Source organism: Molossus molossus, unplaced genomic scaffold (assembly GCF_014108415.1).
Source record: "Molossus molossus isolate mMolMol1 unplaced genomic scaffold, mMolMol1.p scaffold_m16_p_8, whole genome shotgun sequence".
Classification (NCBI taxonomy): domain Eukaryota; kingdom Metazoa; phylum Chordata; class Mammalia; order Chiroptera; family Molossidae; genus Molossus; species Molossus molossus.
Genome location: NW_023425402.1, coordinates 18,584,446 through 18,595,250, shown reverse-complemented (window position 1 = coordinate 18,595,250; position 10,805 = coordinate 18,584,446).

The window sequence follows — 10,805 nt, the reverse complement described above, 5'->3', positions numbered from 1 at the left end:
TTTATTTTCATGCATTTTTTTTTAAAGTATGTTTTATTGATTTTTAGAGAGGAAGGGAGATAGAGATAGAAACATCAATGTGAGAGAGCTGCATCGATCGGCTGCCTTCTGCACATCCCCTGCTGGGGATGGAGCCTGCAACCCGGGCATGTGCCCTGACCGGGAACGAACGGGGATCTCGAAGTCCATGGGATGACGCTCAGTCCACTGAGCCACACCAGCCAGACTCATGCAATTTTTTTAAATTGGAGAGTTAAGTATTTCCCAGAAACCATAGAGTCTGCTTCCTTCCATTCAAATCTCATTGGCCAGAGAATTGTACTCACCGCCCAAGTTGTAGCTGCCAAAGATGTGATGTAGCAAAGATAGTATTTGGGCACTTGCAGCCAGGAAAGCATGAAGGAGTTTGTAGGATGCAGATAGCTGTAGTGTAAGCAAACAGTACAATCTGTTGCACAGTAAAAGGTACATTTCAGAAACATAGAGCTTACCATGGACTATTAATAACATCATGTTGTGTGGTGACTGACACTTCACAAAGCACTTTCTAATGAATTACTTCGCTTAATCTTCACATTATCTTGCAAAATGTATTAAATCTCTCCATTTTTTATTTTATTTTTCTGTATTGATCTGTTTTAGAGAGAGGGAGAAAGAGGGAGAGATAGAAACATTGATGAGAGAGAACATCAATCTGCCGCCTCCCGCATGCCCCCCACTGGGGATAGGACCCACAACCTGGGCCCTGACCAGGAATCGAAGCGGCGACCTCTTGATGCATGGGTCGATGCTCAACCACTGAGCCACACCGGCCAGGCAGATCACTCCATATTTTTAATGAGGAAAGTCAATTTCTGTATGGGAAAAGACTAGTAATGTAGTACAAATTAAACCTCCTTCAACTTTGTAAGTCTAGCAGTATATAAACTTAGAAATCATGGACATCAGTTAGAACTGGAATGGAGACTTTAAGACCAGAAACTGATTTGGGGAACCAGGCACGACATAGCTACAAAAACGAACTAACTCATGGTCCAGGAAAAGAGGAAATTAGCAAGCAAGTAAAAATGAGCAGCCAATACATGGGTAAATTCTAAGACAGGGGCCAAGAATGCAAAATCAACCGAGAATTTTAATTACGCAGTATTTACTGGGCACCTACTAACTCCCTGTTTAGACTGTGGAGATCAATATGAATTAGACTTAATCTCTACCTTCTAGTACCAAATAGAAGGTGAAGGTCAATATTTCATGAATACCAGGGGAAAGATCAAGCATATAGACAGATTTTTAGAAAGGAGGTCAGCCTCTTCACTTAACCTAGAAGAAAGAATAGCGACCAAGAAAATGTGTGCCACGGGTGCAGGTCACATATTAGCAGAGAGAGAATAATGAAGACCAGAGTGTGTGGAAGAAGAGAGCGGAGAAACGGACAGAGCAGGTAGGACGTCTGGCTGGGTAGGAACCGATGGAGGAGAGAGGACGGAGAATGCGTCTTGGGTGTGTCATCATAAACATCAGTTAATAATTGTCTTGATTATTCATGCTACTGCTATCCTAGCTGTCTCAAACCACAGGAGTATTATCATTAAGCAAAATTTATTAAAGGGCTGCAATAATGATGAGGACACTAGGGCATCACTTAGAAAAACAGTTTGAATTAAATAATGCTTTACTTTCTGGATGATATCATAAAAATGACCTTCTATTTAAAAAATAATAATAATTTTCTTGAAATTAAGTGACCTTCGGCCAAGGGGAGCAATTCCATGGGAAAAAAAAAAAAAAAACATAAAAGAGGTGGCCAAATACGAATGGGGCACTGAAGTGTACCTGACCCTGTGGTCCCCTGGGGGTTGATACGGGGCAGCTGGCCCCACAGGGTTCTGTCCGTCTGCTTACACCGAGCCCCTCCTCCAGCATTTACTCTCCGAGCGACGCCTCTGCTTTTGGAGCTCTGATCCCTCCTGTGAAATAAAAACTCCGGAACAAGCTCCAAATGTCGTGAGTAAATCATCTTGGCATTTGGGGAAATTCTTGATCAAATATCGGGAACACTAGACTCTTATTTCTGTCAGTCTTGCCGCTTTCCTGATTTCCCCAACGAGGCAAGACTCCAGACGAAGAGCCAGCCGAGTGAGTTTCCAGAACAATCCTTTTGGTCTCCAGCTCGAGGCAGCAACGAGGAATGATCGTGTCCTACTTGCACTGGCTTCGGGGGCCTCCCTAACTGAGGTTTGTCTTGACTTCAAAGTCTGGGCGGTAGAGGGTCTACCTGCCTTCGGAGAGGTGGACGCAGATAAAGCCACCTGAGGGGAGGCTCCAAGGTCATCACCTGGAGCAAGGCCTCCTCGCTCCCTCTTTTATGGCCAAGGTGCACGACCAGGCTGGCACTATTCCTGCTCTTCCCTTCAAGTTTGAGGACCGAGAGGAGGCTTCTGTTGTTTAATAGAACAATGACTATTAATGCTCAACAGCATTGGACCAACCATCGCAATCCTGGGAGTCGTTCTGAAATAAACCTGAAGGAGGCGCACACACTGAAGCAACCCAAATGTCCGTCAATAGAAGGCTTGTTCTGCCACCACAGAGAGTTAAATGCCATGGAGAATGAACAAGAATGGGGCCAATCCACATGCTGACACAACACATATTACACTTTTATAAAAAGCAATGCAAAGAACCATACCTATAGAGTTGTCCTGTTTATATAAAAACTGTGTAAAGACATATATGTTAAACACATAATATTTTATAGTGAATATATTTGGAGACTGGGGTGAAGAAGGATTTGCCACATTTTTTTTCCATCCTCACCCAAGGACATTTTTACATTTATCTTCAGATAGAGCAGGAGAGAGAAACATCAATGGGAAAGAGACACATCGAGTGGCCACCATCCACATGGCAACCAAGGTATGTGCCCTTAGTGGGAACTGAACCCGGACTCTCTGGTCCACGGGCCGACACCCTAACTGCTGAGCCAAACCGGCCAGGGTGGATTTGTCACATTTTTAATAACCGTTTCCATATTGTGGGCATTTCATAGAGAGTGTCTGTCACCCGTGTGACTTGAGGGAAAGGTTTCGTATCTGTACATACGTGGAGACACGCAGGACTGACCCAGAAGGGCCATGCTCAGGAGCCGCTTATCTGAAAACAGGTAGGACAGCCTGAGCGGGAAGCCAGGGAGAGGGGGGAGGTAGGGAGACTTTCCCAGGAGAAACAACACCGGCGGGGCTGGCCCCAGGGCCGGGCAGAGGCTCCTGCAGTCAGCTTCACACAGGCTCACCCGCTACTCAGCACCACCTCCCTGGACGCTTTCAGGGAGTCAGTTTTGTCTTCTGGTAGGAAAGGGGGGGCTGATCAGCCGCGGGGAAACGTCCAGCCTGGGTAAGCCGAGTGTGCCGAGTGTGCCGAGTGTGCCGAGTGTGCCTGTCCTGTGGCTCCCTGGCCCCAGCTGCCGCTGTCCTGCCCCATCCACAGCTCCCTGAAGAGGCAGCTCGATTGTCCTGTGTTCTCAGGACAGTCCGAGTATCCCGGGTCTTCGTCACTGTGTTCCAGTCAGTTCCTGTGTCTTCTGGACTGTCCTCCCGTGGGAGGAAGTTATCGAGAGGACGTGACCACCAGGGGACCCTCGAACTGGAGCCAGGCACCCGGAGGCCCCCGCAGGCTGCCCTGTCCTTGAACCGTGGTTCTGCCCACCGTTCCACAGCGGGAGGTTTCAAGGGCTCGGCTCCAGGGAGTAGGTGGTGTTGAGACCGTTGAACGCTATAGTGACAGGTAAAGCCTCTATATAAACCTTTAAGATTTTAGTGGGCGGGTAGGAAGATGTAGTTTGTCTTGTGGCTGCCCAAGAAAAGTCTAGGATGTAAGTTCCCTTGCTTATTAAAACTGCCACCTACCACCCGGCTGGTGTGGCTCAGTGGATTGAGCGTCGTCCCATGGACTGAGAGGTCCCAGCTCCATTGCCGGTCAGGGCACATGCCCGGGTTGCAGGCTCCATCCCCACTCGGGGGCATACAGGAGGCAGCCGATCCGTGTATCTTTCTCGTATTAATGTTTCTCTCTCTCTCTCTCCCTTCCTCTCTCTCTACAAAATCAATATAATTAAAATTAAAAAAACTGTCACCTACCAATCTGGACGGGTCTGCCTCTTTCTTCCAACTCCCCCTGCCCTCCATGTACAGGGGCCAATTCCTGATTCCACCTGCTAAGCTCCCGAGGTTTCAAACCAACATTGTCTGACCTTCGGGTAAACAGAGCAAATCCAGATTTGTGGCACATGGCATTTCAGCAAATATTTCAAGGAATAGTCCTCCAAGTGTCCTTTAGTATCTCAGGCAACACGGATGGTCTATTGCCTATAAAGGTGAAAATCGCTCTTGCAATGTGTGCAGTTGATGGAGAATAGGAGCAGCCTCCTCAGTAGCTAGTAAAAGGCCATCTGGAGACACCCTTCAGCACTGATGATGTTACATTTCATTTTTCTAATGCACTAGAGACTGCATGGGAAATTAGGTTTTGTGAAAGCTAGCAAAGTGGCATGTCTGTTGCCTTTCCTTGGGACTTGGTCGTTTATATTTATGATATTGTTTTTAAACCGACAAGGTGACTGAAATCAAATCCACTTGCAGAACGTACTTTGGGTGTGCTGCTGCAGGTTTTCATATGTCCCAAATCCACAGACTAAATAAACATCACACCTTATGTATACTGTCCTCTGCTATCTTTAGTAGTTGATATAAAATAGATAATCTTTTAGTTTTTTTTTTTTTTACTTTGTCTTAACTGAGTGAAAAATGTTATTCACCGTTTCACTGGATAACCCACATATTTTTCTCTCTCCCTAAGGGAAGTAAAACTAATATTCTTCAGTGTTTACTCTGACACATATATTCAAATAACACTCAAGGAGAGTATTAAAGCATTAAGAAATCTGCCCGGCCAGTGTAGCTCAGTGGTTGAGCATCGACCCATGTACCAAGAGGTGACCAGTTCAATTCCTGGTCAGGGCACATGCTCAGGTTGTGGGCCAAATCCCCAGTTGGGGGCATGCAGGGGGCGGCCAGTCGATGTTCTCTCTCATTGATGTTTCTATCTCTCTCTCTCCCTTCTTCTCTCTCTAAAATGAACAAAGGGAAAAAAAATTTTAATAAAGCATTAAGAAATCTGAGGCTCAGCAGGACAAATAGATAACTTTCCCAGAATCCAATATCTGGTAAGAGGCCAAGACGGAACTGGAACCTAGATCGTGTCCAAATCCTAGCTCTTTCCACAGCTCAGTGTGGTTCCCTGAGACTGAGGTGAGATCCTACGTCCAGGGTGCACAACCATAAAAGCCTAGAGCAGAAGTCTGATCAAACAGAAAGCAGGGCAGGAAATGTATTTCCTAACTGCAATCAGAATCATAGAAACAGAAAGCCCTATACCCATCAATACCCATCACTCTGTACATCTTCACACCATTTCGGGGACCCTCAGCAAAGATGTAGTGAAAAATGTTTTCTTTTAGCCCTGCATGTGCACACACATGCGTGCATACACAAATGCACCCCGTTCAAAATACTCAAATTATTTAAGGAAAACAAAGAATCTGACGTAGGGAATATGTTCATGCAGAGGAGGTGTACACGCAGCATTCCTTAGCATGCCCTGTTCTTTCCACGCTCGGTTCCCTGTGGAGAGCACAGTTCCAACAGCATTTTCTTCAGGAAGTGTCCTATGATGCACATGTTGGGCTCTCCATGTTCTTGAACCAAATTTGGGTTCGGTAAAGCCATACCAGGGCAAATGGAAACGTAAGTTGTACACAGGTGATTAAAACAAACTTTGCTGCCAATTTCACATTATCCGTGCCTTACTCTCCCCTTCTTCTCAGCCCGTTCCCCTAATTCTATTATTCACATGCTTTTTTCATACCCTTGGCTCCTTTATAATCTCTCCCAGATCAAATGTAAGTGTGTAAGAGGGACCAGTAAGGACTGTCAACACCTCTCCCAGAGTTATTTACAGTTTAATCTCAGCTCTAACTGGAATTAAAGATGCAGTCCACTTTTAAAGGAATTCCCAGCACAACCAAGTATGCAGGGAACTGTATTTTGGGACCACATCTTTGACGTCATACTAGTGGATTGTTTCTCCTCTTGGTCTGCACATTTATTGTCCAACTGAATGGAGACTTTGATAGTCAAAAAATTTGACTGAATAAAATGCTATTTTTGTTTCTTCCTTTTTTTTTAATTCCCACCCGAGGACATTTTTCCATTTTTGTTCAGATAGAGTAGGAGGGAGGGCGGGAGAGGGAGAGAGAGAAACATCGACATGAAAGGGACACATCGAGTGGCTGCCTCCCACACAACCCCAACCGGGGCCAGGGACAAACTGCAACTCAGGCACATGCCCTTAGCGGGAACCGAACCCGGGTGTCTCTGGGCCTCTGGCTGATGCTCTAACCGCTGAGCCAAACGGGCCAAGGCTAAAATGCTATTTTTAATCAAGTAAATCATGGTAATCCCTATTAGCCACATCCTCATAAAAACGATGAAGAAAAGGTGGGGTGGTGTTGAGTGGGGTGGAGGTGGAGGAGGGCACAGAGGGGATAAATGGTGATGGAAAAAAATAAAATTAAAATGTTTTTAAATAAATAAATAAACAGGATGAGAGGATTCAGGTGAAAGGGCAAAACATAGATACAGTGATACCTCGGTTCTTGAACATAATTCGTTCCAGGAGGACGGTCAAGAACCGAATTGTTGGAGAACCGAAGCAATGAAACCCAATAGGAAAGCAGACTCCACAAAGCGTGACTCTCTCTCTGCACTCACACTGATGACGCCAGCAAGGCGCGCTGGGCCGAATGAACGCCATTCGGCTCAACTCGGAAGTTCGAGTTCCAAATATTTGTTCGGATTCCGAGACAAAAGTTTCTCGAATCCTGATTTGGTCGAAAACCAAGGCGTTCGAGAACCGAGGTATCACTGTAAATCCTTTCCAGTTACTCTGGAGGGAGAATAAAAGTCAGAAAAGGAAAAAAAAGAAAAAAGAAAATATAAATCATCTCATTGTGAGGATTTAAAATAATACATGACATGTTTATTATTATTAAAATCACTCAACAACAACAAAAACGTTGGAGAAAAGATATTTCACAGGGCCATTTTGCTCCGCTGAGGAATGGTTCATACCACCACCACCATCACCCTCCCCCCCTGGCTAACATTTGAATGTTTAAAGAACCCTTAGCTGGATTCTTAGCAAGTGGAAGTCTAGAATTATCTCAAATGTCTTCTATACTAAGGTCTGCATTTTAGAGAACAGAAAGGTCACTTTGAATCTTGAAGCAACAACAAAAACAAAAATCTCTTTCTGCTCCTGGTTCTTTGCTTGATGATCATAATAAATCCTCTAATCCTCTAGTCAAAAAGCCTAGTTTTGGGGGAGAAATGTCTCTTTGTTTGGGTAAGCCAAAACAGCAAGTGATTGAATTCTCTCATCTGAAAAGGCAGTGAACACAACTTGTCTTAATTTTTTGGCCTGTTGCAGACACCATCTCTGAACCATTTTATATAAATGATGTTGCCAATTCAAAGACAGCAGGTCCTCAGTTAACATCCTTTCATTCAGTGTTGTTTGGTTAAAAAAGTTAATGGGGAAAAAAAAATTGATTACTGGCCGTGGCCACTGTCCCCAGGTCTTTTCTCCAGGCAGTCTGACTTCCTCCCACACTCCAAAGGTGTGCACATTAGATGAAATGGGGTGCCCCAATTGCCCCAGTCTGAGTGTGGGTGTGTGAGTGGCCCTGTGATGGAGGGGCCTCCTGCCCAGGGTGTCCAGCCTTGCACCCTGAGCTGCCAGGATGGGCTTTGCCACCCACGACCCTGAACTGGAATAAACAGATTGGAAAATAATTATCTTGTTTTATGAATGTCTTAAATGTATGTATACCCCACATTTATTTCGATGTTTAATATTGGAAGTGTGCTGGGTCTTTATTTAGAAGCTTGGTGATGTTTTGGTGACCAGAAATACTTCACAGGAACTTTGACTCTTGTTTACATAAATTAGCCTGTGATAAACTTGGTTTCATCGTACATCATTTTATTTAAAGTCGCAGTTTCTGCCCTGGCCGGTTTGGCTCAGCAGTTAGAGCGTCAGCCTGCGGTCCAGAGACACCCGGGTTCAGTTCCCGCTAAGGGCGCGTACCTCGGTTGCAGTTTGTCCCCAGCCCTGGTTGGTCATGCAGGTGGCAGCCACTCAATGTGTCCCTTTCACGTCGATGTTTCTCTTTCTCTCTCTCTCCTTCCCACTCTATCTGAACAAAAAAATGGAAAAATGTCCTCGGGTGAGGATAAAAAAAAAAAGTCGCTGTTTCCAATAACTTTTTACATTAAGTGAGGTCTTGCTGTATATGTAAGGCACATACTTAGTACAATGACCCTCGGTTTGAGTGTGGGTTTACAAAATGGATTAAAAGTAAGGGGTCTATTCTGAGCTAAATTGCATTTTTGGTAAGCAATCATAAAGAGGGTCATCAGCCACAATTTGAGAACTACCTTCCTAATCACAGAAGCCTTGGCCAACCTTATTAGGCAAAAAGAAAATGTCTCCCTGTCCCTACTTCATTGGCATTTGATAAAGCTATTATCTTACCACAAAGGCCTTAGTTATAGGAAGGATGTGAGAAAAATGAAAAGTCATAGCTCAGATTTTTAAAAAGGGAGATAATATAGAATTATGTTTCTAGTTCAATAAAATACAAATATCCTTTACTTGAAATCAGCAAGCTACATGGAGGAAATCGAATTTTTAGAAAGAATTCATAAGAAGATGTTAATAAATGATAAAATCCATATTCTAGATTCCAACCTTATCATGAATTTCATGCTTCAGCTTCATCAGCTGCTCTCTTCCCTGATGCTGTTTCCTCAAACCTCTGTTATGTCTGCTCATACCTCTGCCCACGTCAAATCTCCCATTGTTTTAGGCTCCAGATGTTGTCTCCTCTTTGTAGCTTTCGTTTCTCCCACAGGAGAAAATTAGCAACTCCGTTGGTTCTCAGAGCACTGTGGGGAGACCTCCTCTACAACAGGTAGTCGGTCTTCTTATGAGTTCATCTTCTGCAAGTTGGCTACCAGCTCCTTGAGATGAACCATGTCATATGCATACATTTTTTTTTTTTTCTTTATTGATTTTAGAGAAAGAGGAAGGGAGAGGTAGCAATGGAAACATCGGTGAAAGAGAACATCATTTGGCCGCCTCCTGCACGACCCCCACTGGGGATCGGGCTCACAACCTGGGCATGTGCCCTGACCAGGAATCGAACTGGTGACCTCTTGGGGCATGGGTTGATGCTCAACCACTGAGCCACACCAGCCAGGCACATAAATTATTTTTACTTCCAAGGGCTGGCAGTGAGGCTAGCATGTACCGTAACAATAATTACTACAGAAAACATTTATTGGTCTTCCACTCTATGTTGTACAGTTCAAAGCAGGTCACATGCATTATTTCATTTAATCCTTAGAATAAACATTTTATGTGGACTCTATCATTACCCTCTTTTAAGATGGAAAACGGCAGCACAAAACAAAACAAGCAAACAAACAAAAACCAAAACAAAATACCTGCAGCACAGAGCAGGGCTAGGACAGTGCATGACCACCAAGGACATGGCTGTCCGGGACTTGGGCAGTGCAGCCCGTGCACAGTTAGCAATGGCCCTTTCAGGCAATACTTCTAGAATAAATTTATATGTTCAATTTAACAGTAGGCTTTTAGCAGACATATTTGCAATTTTAAAGAATATTTTTGCAGGTCTTGATGCCTTAAACCAAAGAATATGTTAGAGGTCAAAAGGGCCATCTGCCCAGTGTCCTTCAAAACATGCTGTCTAGACAAGCATTTATTCTGACAGAAAATTGTCATTAACAATGGGCTGATGAGCATATGGTCTAATGAGAAGGACAAAACTAAAGGAGACAATAGGACAGACAGTTCTAGTAAAGACAGTCTAGACAACTGTAGAATGTCATCACTGTTCCTCTGCTCTCGACCCACCTGTAAAAGCTCTGGTCTAAGCTTCCCATTCACAGCAAGAATTGAACAGGAAAATGTCTTTTGGCTAGACATATGCAATGCTTATTGGCCATGTGAAGCTCTGCTAAAACAACAAAATCTTGTATGTTTTTATTTTCCAAAAGTAACAGCATATTAGAATTTAATAAATGGTATTCAACCAATAAAATATATATTATATGATTCCATGGCATTTATCTAAATTAGTATTTGGTCCATGAGCTCAGAATCAAATTATTAGAATAATCCTGAAAGAAGTTATTAAATTCTGCACTTGTCTTTTATAAAGGACTTCAGGAGATATGTGTATCCTGTTGGGTGTAAATTACTTTTATCATGCCCAACTTCATGGTAAATGGAAGAGAAGGTCACTATAATAAGGGGCTTGAATGCTGAGGGAGGAAATAGGCCATGAAGAATTAGTAACTTAAAATGAGTCAGTGTGAACTATGGATGGATTTACTGAATAAAATTCAATAATAATCTCATGTCCAAGGTCATATTCTAGCTTCACTGCTAAAGAACTAACCATTTTAACACAAACGCAGCACGGTCCATGAACAGTGATGAACATTGAGTTTTACTGACCACAAATCACAATCACAAAGGATGACAGTAGGTGCATCTAAGCAGATTACTGAGAAGATGTACTTTTTCTGCAAGTTTACAGCATCATTTCTAATAGCATTTCCAGGATACACAATAATCCTGGACCTGGGGAGACACCT